Source organism: Panthera onca, chromosome B2, assembly GCF_046562875.1.
Source record: "Panthera onca isolate mPanOnc1 chromosome B2, mPanOnc1 haplotype 2, whole genome shotgun sequence".
Classification (NCBI taxonomy): domain Eukaryota; kingdom Metazoa; phylum Chordata; class Mammalia; order Carnivora; family Felidae; genus Panthera; species Panthera onca.
The window spans coordinates 15,432,667-15,448,162 of NC_138343.1; the positions used below are offsets into that span (position 1 = coordinate 15,432,667).

The following is a 15,496-nucleotide window of genomic DNA, read 5'->3' on the forward strand; positions in this document are numbered from 1 at the left end:
ATTCATTTATTTTTTTACAGTGTCTTCATAAACACTGATGAAAAAGCTCTTAACGCTGCTCTGCTAGGAGATACTGAGGGCCATTGGACGGTCGGGGGGGTGTGTGGCTTCTGCCTAATAACAGATGGAATCAACACATTGTCCACGGGCTTGTGGGTGTGTGTCTGACTTTACCTCAGTAAATGGGGTCTGGGTTCATTAGAGTGAAGTGCTTTTGTTGTTAATGGAAAGTTTGCCTGAAAGTCATGGGGGGACCCTCAAGTCATAGGATGTGTAGGAAGAGCCCTGAAGGCCCCCATCCTGTTACATGCCTGCCGCCATGTCTTGACTTACGTAGGAGTCCGTGCTTGGTTCTGACTTGTCCCCTGTCACGTGGTCATCACGTCCCCGCTGTGAGGGGTTGATTTGTTTTCTCCCTAAAAATGAAGGATCTGGAGGGAAGTCCATGAGGATGAGGAGGGCAAAAACAGAGCATATATGCCCTGGCCTGGCCTCTCGCTCTAAGTGACAGCCTCTGCCGGTGCCGTGAGATTTCAAGCGGGAGGCGAGCCCAGACTTCGGCAGCCAGAGGCGGCCTCTGGGAGGCTGGGGGTGTGGGCAGCCGGTGGGTCCTCTGGCTCTGCGTTTTGCATCTGCCGGTGGTCACACCGGATAAGCCGCTTTTGTCTTCAGCTGGATGGTCTGGGTTTGGAAGGGCCAGAGGACACTGTCCTTTGCCTCGCCAGAGAGGGGAGTGTGGGAATTTTTGCAGCAGGAGTCGGTGGCGTTCCCCCCGGTTGATGAAACAAAGAGCTGTTTCTCCTTTAGACGCCGTGCCAAATGAAACTGCTTGTGGCTCTTGGCAGCAGCCTCACCTCCCTAGGTCCGCTCTTGGCTTCCCCACAGTCGGCGCCAGGTTGAGTGGGAGGGAGGGCTGTGGGAAGGAAGAGGGGGGGTCAGAATGGAGGGAGCTGGGAAGTTTCTTGGAGGACCACAGGGTGGGGTGGGGATGCCTTCCTTTTTCCTGCTTTCCTGATCAGCTCCTCCCTCTCCGTTTTGGTTTCTTTCAGCCTTGCCTTCTGGAGGTTAAAAAGTAAGTGGACATTTAGTTGCCGGGTGAGGTGAGGATTCCCCACCTTGCTCCTGGGAGCCGGTCTTACTGTAGGGTAACCACAGGAGGAAGCTGGAGAACGTGATCCGAGAGGAACATGGGAAAAATCCTTCAAGCAAGCAACTTGTCCTGAACGGGCAGAACTCCAAATAGAGTGTCACAGTGGGTGCTTAGTGTTCAGACCTCAGATCCCACCTGAAATGGAGGTACGAACGTGTCGTTTACCAGGAACTTGTGCGCGCACACGCCAGGGACCGCAGGCGCACACGCTCGCCTCTTGCCTCTGACCCCCCTGTTCGGTCCCTCCCGCCGCCCTCCTTCTCCCGGAGGGTTAGCAAGTAGCAACCTGGCATTTGTAGCTTTGGCATCTCTCTTTTCCCACCTCTGCCTGCACTCGGGACTTAATGCCGTGAAGGTTTGTGAGGGAGGCAGCGAGGAGGAGGAGAGCTTTGGACGGTTCACTTCCAGATGTCAGAAGGCTGCCCTCAACGCCATGATGAACGTCCGTCCCCACCTCCCCTTCCTCCCCTTCTCCCCCTTCCCTTCTGTTTGGTTCGTTTACTTTGCTAGTAGTTCTCATTCAGTCATTGAAATCGGTATGAACACACTCCTAATTATGGGCCGGGAACTGAGCCGAACTGCTGAACGAGTCACGAGTCACGGGGTGTCTGACCTCTTGGAGATTTTAATCACGCGCGGAAGACAGATACGAAATTAAACAAGCCCAACGCATTGTGTTCTCTTGGTCTTTAAGAGGGACTCTTCAATCCTCTCTGTGCCCCGTAGGGGAGAAGGTAACGTGGGTTAGCCCAGAAATTCCGGACCAGGGTCAGGATTACTCTGATGTGTGTGGTTCTTTGTCCCCGTCCCTTGTCCCTTTTTAATCGGGGGCCCGGGCCAGGGTGTGGGGGAAAGGCCTGGGCTTTTGTGCCCCTCGCTAATTCTGTGACCTGAGGGGCTCACTCGGTGTGTATTTGCTTCCCTATGACCAGACGGCAGTTCTGTTACACTCGTGACCTCTCTCCTCTGTGTGCCCATGAGCATCGAATGAGTTTGATGTGAAAGCAGTTTAAGAAATCTGGAGCTCTGTAGAATACTGAATATTTTTAACAGCACGTTGTGCAAGAATGTGGCGAGGTGCTGCCTCTGACTCCACACAGTGCTTCAAGGCCTAACTCCGCTCTGCCTGTCCTGAAAGTCTCTGTAAACTTCTAAGCTGGAAGGGCATTGTCCTTCCCCTCAGCTTCTGTACTGTTTCAGGCACCACTTATTTTGTAGTAATTGTTTGGAAGTGTCTTGTTTGCTAGTCTTGGACTTTTACTAAGTTTTCCATGCAGTTTTCCTCTAAACTGCAAGCCTCTTGAGGCCAGTGTCTTATTCCCTTTCCCCAATCCCCACCTTACCTAGTCCAGCTTTTCATGCATGTTTTCTCCCCTAAACCGTGCTGGCCCGCCCTTCCCTGGGTGTGCGGTCACCTTTGCCAGGGACGTCCACTCCCTAAAGCCGGGCTCCCATCTCTGAGGTTTAGCTCGAGGAGCCCCTCCTCAAAAAGCTCTCCTGGCTCCCTGCCCTTTTCCTTTTGCCCCAGGCTTGTTTCCTTCCTGGCACTCTGTGTCCTTTAATACACTGGCTGAGGTCCCACACTAGCCTGTGAGCTCCTCAAGGGTAGAGATCGTGTTTCTTTCCCTTTTCCTTTCCCTCAGGGCCAAGCACATCTCGGCCAGCCTGGGCTCGCCATGGATAGGAGTTTGAGTACATGCCCGGCTCAGTGTTGATGCGGACTGCTGTGCTGACACACAGTGGGGTTGTTCTGGGGCTAGCTGGCTTACAGGAGATTTGTATTTTAGGGCACAGGGTGAGGGTCAGGACCCAGAGGGCTTAGGGCTAGATCTGGGGTAAAGAGAGTCTGTGCTCTTGGACTTTCTTCTCTTTGACCTGCTCTGTGTGTCTGCTGTGTTCCCCCTCCTTGCTGTCCGGACCGCTCTGGTAGAGGATGCCTTATCCTAAGATCCTAAGCTGGTTTGCCATAGGTCCAGTCTTTGGAGACAGAGGCTCTCGGTTCCAGTTCGTCAGACTGTGGGAAAGAGTCTGTGGTCCAGCTTGGGTCTGGTGCTACCCACAGACCGGTCATCTCTAGCCGTGGGAATGGAGGGGGTCATTCAGCACACACGTGGCTACCGGGAGCCTCCCTTGTGTCCATGGCAGTGTATGGATGGTGAGGGAGGGACATTGTTACGGGGTCCACTCTGAACTGAGAAGACACTCTGAAAAGCTTTCCTCTCCATTTAGCAAATCTGTTAACTGGATACGTACCCTGCAAAGGTGCCAGGAAGGGTACCAGGCGCCTCTGCCTTGAACCAAGTCTGAGTGATGTTTCTGGTCACCGCTCATTTCTGGTTTCTGACAACCGGTCGGAGGGTGGCCCAGCCAGCTCTTTCAGATGGGGTAGGAAGAGTGGGAATGCCCCACTAGGAACTTCAGCAAACTGTCTCCTAGGGCTAGGCGTTTGTGGACATTTTGTATCAACTCTAACTTCATTCTGGAACTCTACAGAAAGTTGGCTTCACCCAGCTCCTTCCCCCAACCTGAGTCAAGTGGGAGGGCTTGGTGACGAGTGGAGCAGTTGTGTTTATTTGCCTCTGATTGCTTGGGAGGGTGTACGTTCCTCCCCGGGGTGGCCAACGTCTGGGTCTCAGAACGGAGTCGGGCGGCGGCCAGACCTGGTGGCAGTTGGGTGAACCTGCGTCAGGTCAGTTAGGGTTTGCAGCCGCTATGGCCGGCTGATTTCAAGATCACAGGGGAGGCACACCTAGACCTGAGGCGTGTCGGAGCTGGACGAAAGCCTGAAAGTCGTCTGCTTCCACACTCCCCTCCCCAGGGTGCAGATAGGAGAAGTGAGGTTCCGGTGGTAAAGGGGGCTATTCAAGGTCACCACAGATAGCCAAGCAGCTTCTAGAGCCCAGGCATCCTGCTTCCTGGCTGGGGTGTACTTCGGTTCACCGAGCTGCTCCCTCACCCTGAAGCAATGCCCCAGTCTCTTCTCTGATCCTCAGGGTCCCTTCATCGGGATAAAACGTTGTCCGGGTGTCCCCCAGCTGGCGCTTGCTGGCTGGGTGATGTGGCCGTCGTCTTCATCCGTAAATAGGGGCGGGATGATGGTAACAGTAGCCACCTGACAGAGTTGTTAGGGAAAAGTGCAGAAGGATGCACACTGTCCTCCGATCAGTGCCTGGCACAGAATAAGCTCTCAGTAAACGTTAGGTGCGACTGAGGCGCCTGGGTGGCGCAGTCGGTTAAGCGTCCGACTTCAGCTCAGGTCACGATCTCGCGGTCCGTGAGTTCGAGCCCCGCGTCGGGCTCTGGGCTGATGGCTCGGAGCCGGGAGCCTGTTTCCGATTCTGTGTCTCCCTCTCTCTCTGCCCCTCCCCCGTTCATGCTCTGTCTCTCTCTGTCCCAAAAATAAATAAAAAACGTTCAGAAAAAAATTAAAAAAACAAAAACAAAAAAAACGTTAGGTGCGACTGCCTCACCGGTGATAACGATTCACGTGTCTGTTCTTCTCATAGAGGAGGCATTGTAATTTTCCGTCTCACTAAAGACGAAATGTCTTAGACGAGTCTGCTTCCTGAGATGAGGCTTTTAGGAGACTACGAACCAGTTACAGGTTCTTTAAATCATGCATTTTGAATGGGGCTTCTTCAACTTTAATGTGCAGAGGAATCCCCTAGGGCCCTTGTTAAAATGCAGATTCTGGTTTAGTTCTGGGGGGTGGGGGGCTGAGGTTCTGAATTTCTGATATGCTCCCTGGTGATGCCAATGCTTCTGGACGTGGGGACCACAGTTTGAGTACAAGGATTTAGGGAAAGTAGGTTTTGCCTAGTACAGTGTTTAACTCTGACAAAGAAAGAAATACACCGCAGACAATGCCACCTTCCTGTACCGTTTTCTCTTTTTTATTTTTATTTTTTAAGTTTCTTTATTTTGAAAGAGAGAGCGCGCGTGGGGGATGGGCAGAGAGAGAAGGGAGAGAGAATCCCAAGCAGGAGCCTGACCGCAGGGCTCAATCCCAGGAGCCGTGAGATCATGACCTGAGCCGAAATCAAGCATTGGATCCTTAACGGACTGAACCACTCAGGTGCCCCAGTTTTCTCATTTTTAAATGATTCGTCTGACTTCATTTCTAGGTGATGGTAGGGATATGACCAGAAGTTTATAAAGCACTTCATCGAAGCCTGAATTTAATCTCAGTACTGAGATGTGGATGTTCTCTATGAATTGTTCTCTCTCCCCTGGGGCACGGGAAGTGCCTTCGCTATAACGTATCACAAGTCAGCTCATTACCAAGGACAGCTGTGTGGCTGTCCACACAAGGATAGCTGACCAGGCATATCCATCCTTTCTTCCTTCCTTACCAGACCTCAGGTTATTTGAGGTAGGAGTATGTTACAAAAACTTTATTTACCAGCTTCTTGTGCAAAGAGGGACAGATAGTAAGACGGAAGGCAAAGTCATTAGGTAAGACCTTCTAGAAAAGGTCTTTATTTGAAGAGAATTTACTCAGTCGGCAGGTAATCGGCATCTTACTTCCTGCCTAGAACACGTACATGAGGTCTGGAACTCCAGCAGCCACCTTGGAACATGAGGCAACCACAAGGATGGAAACCACATGATAAGGATGATGGGGCAGAAAAATGGAGTTGCGGCTCACTGATGACGTCACGAGCTTTTCCTTGCTTAGCTCCGGACTTCATTTGCACAAACAAATAAGTACAGTTGTTTGGGCCACAGTTTGGGTTTCCTGTTCTCTGAAGGCTGCTGAGCCCGTTGCTGACACTGCCAGAGCAGATGCGGTTCAGCAGGGTAGACGCGGGTTTAAATCGGCGTCTTCATCTGACCCCCTTCTGAGCACCCTTTGTGGGCTTCCCTAGTCATGTAGGGGCAAGGGGTCTGGATTGAGAGTCAGAGGCCTGGGGTTCTTAGCTCTGCCGTTCCCTGGCTGCGTGGTCCCGTTCTTTTAAGCCTCAGTCTCCTTGCCTGTCAAACGGGGAGGAGAGATGAAAGTGTCCAGCACGGTGCCGGGTGCAGAGCTAATGTCGGTGGGGTTGGGGTGGTCTCAGGATGACGGAGTGAGGGCACAACGGTCAACCCGGCAGCAGCGGCCGGTGCTGACCTGAAGGGAGGCAGGGGTGCGGCTGGGGTGGAGGCAGGGACCCACCACCCAGTGCTTCCGTCAAGGCGGGCACCTCGGTGTGCCGGGGCCAGCGAACGCTGCTGCCTCTGCCGCAAGCAGGGGGGCTGGACGACGTGCCCCTGTGAGCATTAACGTTCTGTCCGTGTGATTTGGTTGAGGGCACGCGGTAGAGCACAAACAGCTTTCGGGGGGGCCTCGAGAAACGTGCCTTCACCTCTTCCCTCTGCCAGCTCGCGAGCTGCGAGCTGAGGCCCTGGAGGCCGCTCAGCCCACCTCTCCCCTCCCCTCGTCGCTTTGCTGCCGAAACGCCAATCGCTTGACAGCAGCCGCTTGCTCCGAGCCCTTGGAATGGGCCCGTGTCTGCTCCCTCTCCTGTTGACCGGGGCCCACAGAGGAGTGTTTCCAGCCACGGCGGAACGGGCTGCACCTTTTCCGTCCAAATCAGGGACTATTTATTTATGTATTTATTTATTCATTTATTTATTTTTGCTTCAAATTTCTCTCCCCCACCGTCCAAACCCAAAGCCGTCCTCTTTCCAGCTCCAGGGAATCATGCTCTGCACCTGCACTGTTTCCACTCTCGCAGAGCTGGCTGGTTCCTGGGGGGCAAAACTACGTCTTTACAAGAAACTGAAACCATCGAGAGGCAGAGGCGGCCTGATCTCCCAGCCTGGCAGGGGGAGGAGGTGACGGGCGGAGACCTGAACTAGGAACCTCACTGCTGGGCCCCAGGAGGCTGCATGTGCCTGACCAGCTGCCAGATGGTCTGAAAAATGCCTCCATTTCCTTACTGTGGTCTGTTCCCAGATTTTAAATTTTGATATGCTTAAAATAAGGTTTGTCCAAGTAAACAACGTTACACATAGGTATGTTCCTCGCTCAGGCACGACTAAAGGTAATCAGTACTATACATACTTTTAAATTCTTCTTCTTCTTCCCTTTTTTTTTTTTTAAAAGTAATTGTAACTAAGTTTTTTTTTAGTGGAAGAGGGATGTGTGCGTGTGGGGATAGAAGGCAGCCAGGGCGAGAGGGCATGCAGTGAACAGTGACAGCCCCAGGTTCCCTTCCTCAGAAGCCACCTGTCTGCCTAAACACAAGCTTGGGGTTGCATGTGCTTATCTAGGAAGAAAGGACAGCGTGTCCTGCCTGCTTTGGGGGCTGTCATAACCAAGTCAGTGAGAGAATTGAGGAAAACCCAAGAGAGTTCACCTGCAGCCGGAGGGCTTTTGCTGTGGGTGGGTGGGTGTCCCAAGGTGGGGTGAGCCTGGGGGCCAGCGGGGAGGACCATAAGCATTTTATATGGTGGCTTGGAAAGGTGGCGCCCCCCCCCCCCCCCCCCCCCCCCAAAAAAAAAAAGGCAGCACGTAAAGTGAGTAAGGCCAGCCTCCTGCCTGGTGATATTTTTGCTATTTTAGCCACAGGGCCCTGTAGAGCTGGCACCCCGGCTGGGGCTTTCCTTCTTCGGAGGCCCAGGGGCTAAGGCAGAAAAGCCCCAGCTCCTGTACATGCACCGCCCCGCCCCCAGGATGCTGGGATAAGTGCCTTTGACCCTGATTCTGTTCACGGGAAGGACTTTCTGAGCTAATGGGCCTCACCAGGGTGTGAAGTATTTTTACCTGCTTAGCTGAAGAAAACTTGCTTGCCCTCCTCTGGGAGGGGGGCTGTGAAATCACAGGCCTCCCACGGACCCCTGAAACCCCCATTGAACAAGGTGTCAGTGACAACCGTCTCACTCCCACTCCGGGGTGGTGGTTAAGGAACGGATGGAATCTTCCTCCCTTCCATACCGTCCTCTGTCTTTTCCTAAAGGAACAACGGCGGCAAGGGTATCTCCACACGGGAGAACACGAGATTGAGGCTTGATCTGTTGCAGGGGAGAAGGGAGACGAGTGTGCAGAATTGCAGCTCAGCACGGCATGCGTCTTAACGGGTTTGTCAACTTAGAGGAATCCGTTCAATTCTGCTTCTGTGGTTTATTCTTCCTGTCTCTTCTGCGAACAAATTCACTGCTTCATTTAAAATGGCCCTTTGCCTTAATTTGGGGTGTTGCCCCATGGAAGTATGAATGATCATGGCCTCTTACTGGGAAATGTGGAATTTTTTTTTTAATTAATGGCACCTAAAGAGCAGAACCCCCTTTACCAAAAACAGTATTTGGGAAAGGGACTGGTTGCATGTCCACGACTGATTAAATGTCGGATATGTTCGTCCTATCTGGCTTTGGACAGCATGCTGTTCTCTTCCTGCCTTTGCCACAGCCCCAGGTGGGACCCATGCCAGGCCGGTGCCTGGCTCAACATTATTTCCCTTGCAGGAAGTCATAAATATTGGCCCACTGGCTCATGACTGTGTGAGGTCCGCACCGGTGGGAGTCACAGGCTGTGCACGGAGGGGAGAGGGTGGAGCTGTTAGGGAAACAGCTTGTCTCTACCTGGAGGCTTGGAGAGAGCTGGGTGTGTTTCCTGATCGATGTCAGATGATGACATTACTACTTAAGCAGGTGGGATAACTGGGTGCAGGCTGAGAAAGAGAGCTCAGGAAAGCCATTGGCCTAGGAGGGCAGTTACGAGCGATGCTTTAGAGTCAGACCCGGTTTGGAAGCCACCAGGTGTTGTAAGGATTAAATAAAATCATGCATGAAAATGGCGTAGCGCAGTCTGGGTATGTAATGAGCGTTTTAATATTTGGGAGCTGTGTGTGGTGCCCACACAGCCTACGTTAGATGTTGGCCACACGCCAGGGACCATAGGGGACAACACTTTGTTCGTATCAGCTGTTTGGGTTTTGCACGCACGAGTACTCTGGCTCCTTGTTAGAGTCCAGGGTCACCTAAGCGAGCCCCCTCACGGACTCCAAGGAGGCCTAGGTGCTCAGTCCCTGAAGCCCCTCTGTTGTCCCGGAGGTGGTCACCACAGGGGCACCTGTGGACTGGTAGAGGCACAGGCGAGGAGGCTGTGACTGTGATCATTCAGGCCGGAGACGATCGGCCAGTTGTCTCCTGCCAGTTGGCAGGTGTTCATCAGCAGCTGGAAGTGGAAGAGAGAAGCTGACTTCTAGGTGATGACGTTCACCGGAAAAGGAAGGAAGAGGAGGAAGAGGATTGGGGCAGAAGGGCAGGGTTTGAACACGTGGAAACAGAAGTGTGAGACACAACTGAGTCTGGTGCTTGGGAGACGTGTGTCGCGCGTGACAGCTAACAGTCGGTAAGAGCTCACAATGCGTCAGACACTGTTCTAAGCACCTTATGTATATTTCATTTAACCCTCATCAGAGCCCCATAAAATAGGTGCCTTTACTCCCATTTTACAGATGAGAAAGCTGAGGCACAGTGTAACATGCCCAGCACAGCGGAAATTGACCTGCCCGACATAGCTGGTAACGGGTAGAGCCAGAATTTGACCCCAGAGCTTCTGGGCTCAGTGCCATATGTTGTTTCTTCTTCTTTTTCTCTTTCTTTATTGAAGTAGAGTCAACACACAATGTTGCACCCGTTTCAGGTGTACAACCTAGTGACTGGATAAGTGCGTGTGTTTTGCTGTGCTCACAAGTGTAGCTACCCACCTGTCACCTACAGCACCACGACAGTGCCATTGACATATTCCCTATGCTGTGCCTTTTATTCCTGTGCCTTATGCATTCCAGAACTGGAAGCCTATATCTCTCTCTGTCTTCACCAATTGTCCACTTCTCCTTGTCCTCTGGCAATCAGCAGTTTGTTCTCTATATTTATGGGTCTGCTTTTGTCCATTTTTTTTGCTTGTTTAAGATTTTTTTTTTTCAATTTAATGTTATCTTTGAGAGAGAGATAGTGTGAGCAGCGGAGGGGCAAAGAGAGAGGGGGGCACAGAATCCGAAGCAGGCTCCAGGCTCTGAGCTGTCAGTATAGAGCCTGATCTGGGGCTCGAACCCATGAACTGCGAAGATCATGACCTGAGCTGAGGTCGGACGCTTAACTGACTGAGCCACCCAAGCACCCCCATTTGTTTTGTTTTTCAGACTCCACATGTAAGCGAAATCACATGGTATTTGTCTTCCTCCACTGGACTTATTTTACTTCGTAGAATACTCTCTAGGGCCATCCGTGTTGTTGCAAATGCTCTCTCTCTCTCTCTCTCTCTCTCTCTCTCTCGCTCTCACTCTCACTCTCACGTTTTCCTTATTCAGCTATCAGTGGACACTTGGGTTGCATCCATGCCTTGGCTGTCGTAAACGCTGCAATAAACAGGGGTGCATGTTTTCATTTTTTTTTCCATGTAAATACTCAGTAGTGGAATTATTGGATCTTATGGTAGTTCTGTTTTTAATTTTTTTTGAGGCACCTCCATACTGTTTTCCACAGTGGCTGCACCAATTTACATTCCCACCAACAGGGCACAGGGTTCCCTTTTCTCCACATCTTCACCAACACCTGTTTCTTGCGTTTTTGATGCTTGCCATTCTGACAAGTATGAAGTGATAGCTCATCGTGGTTTTTCACTTGCATTTCCTCATGATTAATGATGTTGAGCATTTTCTCATGTGTCTGGTTGGCCATCTGCCTTCTTTGGAAAAAGTGTCTTTTCAGATCCTCTCCTTATTTTTTAATAAGATTATTTTTTGATGTTATGTAAGTTCTTTACGTATTTTGGATATTAACCCCTTATTGGATTTATCATTTGCTCCTATCTTCTCCCATTCAGGAGGTTGCGTATCTTCTGTTGACGTTTCTTTATATTTTGGTGTAGTCCCAAGAGTTTATTTTTGTTTCCCTTCCCCGGGGAGACTTATCTATGAAAATGTTGCTAGGCTTATGTCAGAGATTACTGCCTGTGTTTTCTTCTAGGAGTTTTATGATTTTAGGTTTTACATTTACATCTTTAATCCATTTTGACTTTATTTTTGTGTATGGTGTATGAGAAAGTGGTCCAGTTTCATTCTTTTGCATGTAGCTGTTAACTTGTCCCAGCACCATTAATTGAAGAGACTGTCTTTTCTCCATTGTGTATTCTTGTGTTATAGATTAATTGACCATATAAGCATGGGTTTAATTCTTGGTTGTCTATTCTGTTCCATTGATCTAAATGTCTCCTTCTGTCCCAGTACCATACTGTTTTGAATATTAGAGCTTTGTAGTATACCTTGAAATCTGGGATTGTGATACTTCCTTTTTTTTTTTTTTCTTCCTCTAGATTGCTTTGGCTATTTGGGGTCTTTTGTTCTATAAAAATTTTAGTATCTTTTCTAGTTCTAGGAGATATATTATTGGCATTTTGATAGGGATTGCATTTAATCTACATATTGCTTTGGTTAGTATGGACATTTTAACAATATTCTTCCAATCCATGAGCATGGTATGTCTTTCCATTTATTTGTGTCATCTTTAGTTTTTTTCATCAATGTTTTATAGTTTTCAGAGTACAGGTCTTTCACCTCTTTGGTTAACTTTACTCCTAGCCACTTTGTTCTTTTGGGTGAAATTGTAAATGGTTTGCTGTTTACATTTCTGCTCCTTTATTATTAGTGTATATAGAAAGGCAACAAATTTCTGTATGTTAATTGTATAGCCTGGAATTTTACTGAGTTAACTTACAATTTCTAATCGTTTTTGGTAGAGTCTTTAGGGTTTTCTGTGTATAGTATGTCATCTGCAAATAGTGACAGTTTTAGTTCTTCCTTACTAACTTGGATGCCTAAAAAAACCTAAACCTATATTTTGGATGCCTTTTATTTCTTGCCTGATTGCCGTGGCTAGGACTTCCGGTACTGTGTTGAATAAAAGTGCTCAGTGAGAGTGGGTATCCTTGTCTTGTTCCTGATCTTAGAGGAAAAGCTCTTTTGCACTGCTCAGTGTGATGTTAGCTGTAGGTTTGTTATACATGGTCTTTATTATATTGAAGTATTTCTCTCTAAACCCACTGTGTTGAGAGCTTTTATCATGAATGGATGTTGAATTTTGTAAATGATTTTCCTGCATCTATTGAGATGATCTTGTGATTCTTATCCTTTATTTTGTTAATGTGGCGTGTCATGTTGATTGAGTTGCAAATATTGAACCATGCTTGTATCCTGGAATAAATCCTGCTTGATCATGGTGAATGATTTTTTAATGTATTGTTGAATGTGGTCTGCTAGTATTTTGTTGAGGATTTTTGCATCTATGGTCATCAGGGATATTGGCCTGTAGTTTTGTTTTTTAAACAGTGTGTTTGGTATTAGGGTAATGTTGGCCTTGCAGGAAGTATTTGGAAGCTTTCCTTCCTCTTCTGTTTTTTGGAGTAGAGAATTAGGTGTTAATTCTTTAAATATTTTGTAGAATTCACTTGTGAACCCATTTGGACTTTTGGTTGAGTTTTTTTTATTACCGGTTTAATTTTGTTACTAGTAATTGGTCTATTAAGATTTTCTATTTCTTCCTAATTTGGTTTTGGAAGATTATATATTTCCAGGAATGTATCCATTTCTTCTAGGTTGTCCAATTTGTTGACATATCATTTTTCGTAGTAGTCTTTTACAATCCTTTGTATTTCTGTAGTGTTGGTTGTTCTCCTCTCTTCATTTCTGGTTTGATATATTTGGTCCTTTCTCTCTTTTTCTTGAGTCTGGCTAAAGGTTTATCAATTTTGTCTATCTTTTCAAAGAACCAGCTCTTGATTTCATTAATCTTTTCTATTTTTTAAGTCTTTATTTCATTTATTTCTGTTCTGATCTTTATTATTTCCTTCTACTAACTTTGAGTTTTATTTGTTCTTTTTCTAGTTCCTTTAGGTATAAGGTTAGATTGGGATTTTTCTGGTTTCTTGAGGTAGGCCTGTATTACTATAAATTTCCCTCTTAGATTTGCTTTCACTGCTTCCTAAAGATTTTGGACTGTTGTTTTCATTTTCATTTGTCTCCATGTATTTTATTTCCTCTTTCATTCCTTCACTGACCCATTGGTTGTTTAGTAGCATGTTGTTTAGCCTCCATTGTGTTGTTTTTATTGTCATTTTTTTCTTGTAATTTTTTTCTAGTTTCATACTGTTGTGGTCAGAAAAGATGCATGATATGATTTCAGTCATCTTAAATTTATTGGGACTTGTTTGTGGCCTAATATGTGATAGGTCCTGGAGAATGTTACATGTGCAGTTGAAAAAAATTGTATTCTGTTGTTTTTGGATGGAATGTTCTGTATATATGTTAAGTCCATCTAGTCTCATGGGTTGTTCAAAGACACTGTTCCCAAGTTTTCTACCTGGATGACCTACCCATTGATGTGAAGTGTTAAAACCCTCTATTGTTATCACATTACTGTCAGTTTCTTCATTTATGTTTGTTAATATTTGCTTTACGTATTTAGGTGCTTCAATGTTGGGTGCATAGATGTTTACAATTGTTATATATCCTCTTTTTGAAGTGATCCCTTTATCATTATATATTGCCCTTCTTGTTACAGTCTTTTTTTAAAAGTCTCTTTTGTCCAGGGCACCTGGGTGGCTAAGTCGGTTAAGTGTCCAACTCTTGATCTCAGCTCAGGTGTTGATATTACAGTTGTAAGTTTAAGCCCCACATTGGGCTCCATGCTGGGTGTGAAGTCCACTTAAAAAAAAAGAAAAGTCTGTTTTGTCCGATATAAGTGTTTATACCTGGCTTTTTTCAGCCTCCATTTGTGTGGAATGTCTTTTTCCATCCCTTCACTTTCAGTCTGTGTGCATCTTTGGATTTGATGTCTCTTGTGGGCAGCATATAGGTGGGTCTTGTTTTTTCATCCATTCCACCATTTTATGTCTTTTGATTGGAGCATTTAGGCCACTTACATTTAAAGCAATTATTGGTAGGTATGTATTTATTATCATTTTGTTGTTTTCTGACTGTTTTATAGTTCTTCTCTGCATCACTTGCTTTCTTGTGTTTGATGACATTGTTATGCTTGGCTTTCTTTGGCTTTATTTTTTTTGTACCTATTATTACAGGTTTTTGGTGTGTGGTTACCAAGAGGTTCATATATAACATTCTAAATATATGGCAATCTATACTAAGTTGATGGTGACCTAAGTTGGAACACATTCTAAAAGAATTGTCTTTTTACTCCTCCTTCCACATTTTGTGTGTACACTTACATTTCTCAATTTTGTGGTTACCCTTAATTTTTTAGGTATAATTGATTTTACCACTTTTGTCTTTTAAGCTTCATACTAGCTTTATAAATGACTGCCCTACTACCTTTACTGTATGTTTGCTTTTACTCATGAAATTTTTTTCTTTTCGTAATTTTCTTCTAATTATGGCCTTTTCTTTTCCACTTAAAGAGATTCCTTTAACATATCTTGTAAGGCTGGTCTAGTGATGATGGTTTTTGTTTTTGTTTTTGTTTTTGTTTTTTTTTTTTGGTCTGGAAAACTGTATCATCTTACAGGGTTTCCTTTGTAAGTAACTTTTTGCTTTTCTTTTGCTTTTAAATTTCTCTTTAATCTTTGGCATTTTAATTATTATGTATTGTGGTGTGGTGTGGACCTGCTTGTGTTCCTTTTGTTTGGAACTCTCTGTGCTTCCTGAATCTGAAGGTCTGTTTCCTTCCCCAGTTTAGGGGTTTTCAGCTATTATTCCTTCAAACAAGCCTTTTGCCCCATTCTCTTCTCGCCTCCTCCTGGGACCCCTGTAATGCCAATGTTTGTTTGCTGGACCTGTTGTCCAGGAGATCCTTTAACCTATCTTCATCTTTTAAATTCTTTTTTATTTTTGCTGTTCAGCTTGTATACATCCATTATCCTATCTCCCAGATCTGTTCTGCATCCTCGAATATACTGTTGATTATTTCAATTATTGTGCTCTTCAGATCTGGTTCTTTTTCATAAAGTTTTCTTTCTCCTTGGTGCAATTCTCACTAAATTCATCCACTTTTCTTTCCAGTCCTGTGAACGTCTTAAGGACCATTACTTTGAACTCTTTATCAGGTACGTTGGTTATCTTCATTTCCTTTTCTTTTTCTGAGGTTTTGTCTTGTTCTTTTGTTTGGAACATATTCCTCTGTCTCATTTTGCTCAATTTTGTGTTTATATGAATGGCGGGGCGGGGGTGGGGGAGCACCTACTTCCCCTAATTTGAAAGAATGGTCTTGTGTATGGTTATGCCCTGTATAGACTGTGTGTGCCTGGTGACTTTGACCGGCTGGAGCTGTAGTTCGCATGGGCGGGGGGTCCCAGGACAGGCTGTGCTTGGGGCTGCCCTGGTGGAATGGCCTGAGCTGAAATGGGCATGA

The 15,496-nt window shown here is 46.8% G+C and overlaps 1 long non-coding RNA gene across 1 annotated transcript; it reads left to right on the forward strand.

Moving 5' to 3' along the window:
• The first annotated feature begins 162 nt into the window (after positions 1-162).
• On the forward strand, positions 163-13,543 carry LOC132666730 (uncharacterized). Its single transcript, XR_014137691.1, has 3 exons — positions 163-862; positions 1,050-4,351; positions 4,606-13,543. It is a non-coding gene; the product is annotated as an uncharacterized LOC132666730 (long non-coding RNA).
• The last annotated feature ends 1,953 nt before the right edge of the window (positions 13,544-15,496 follow it).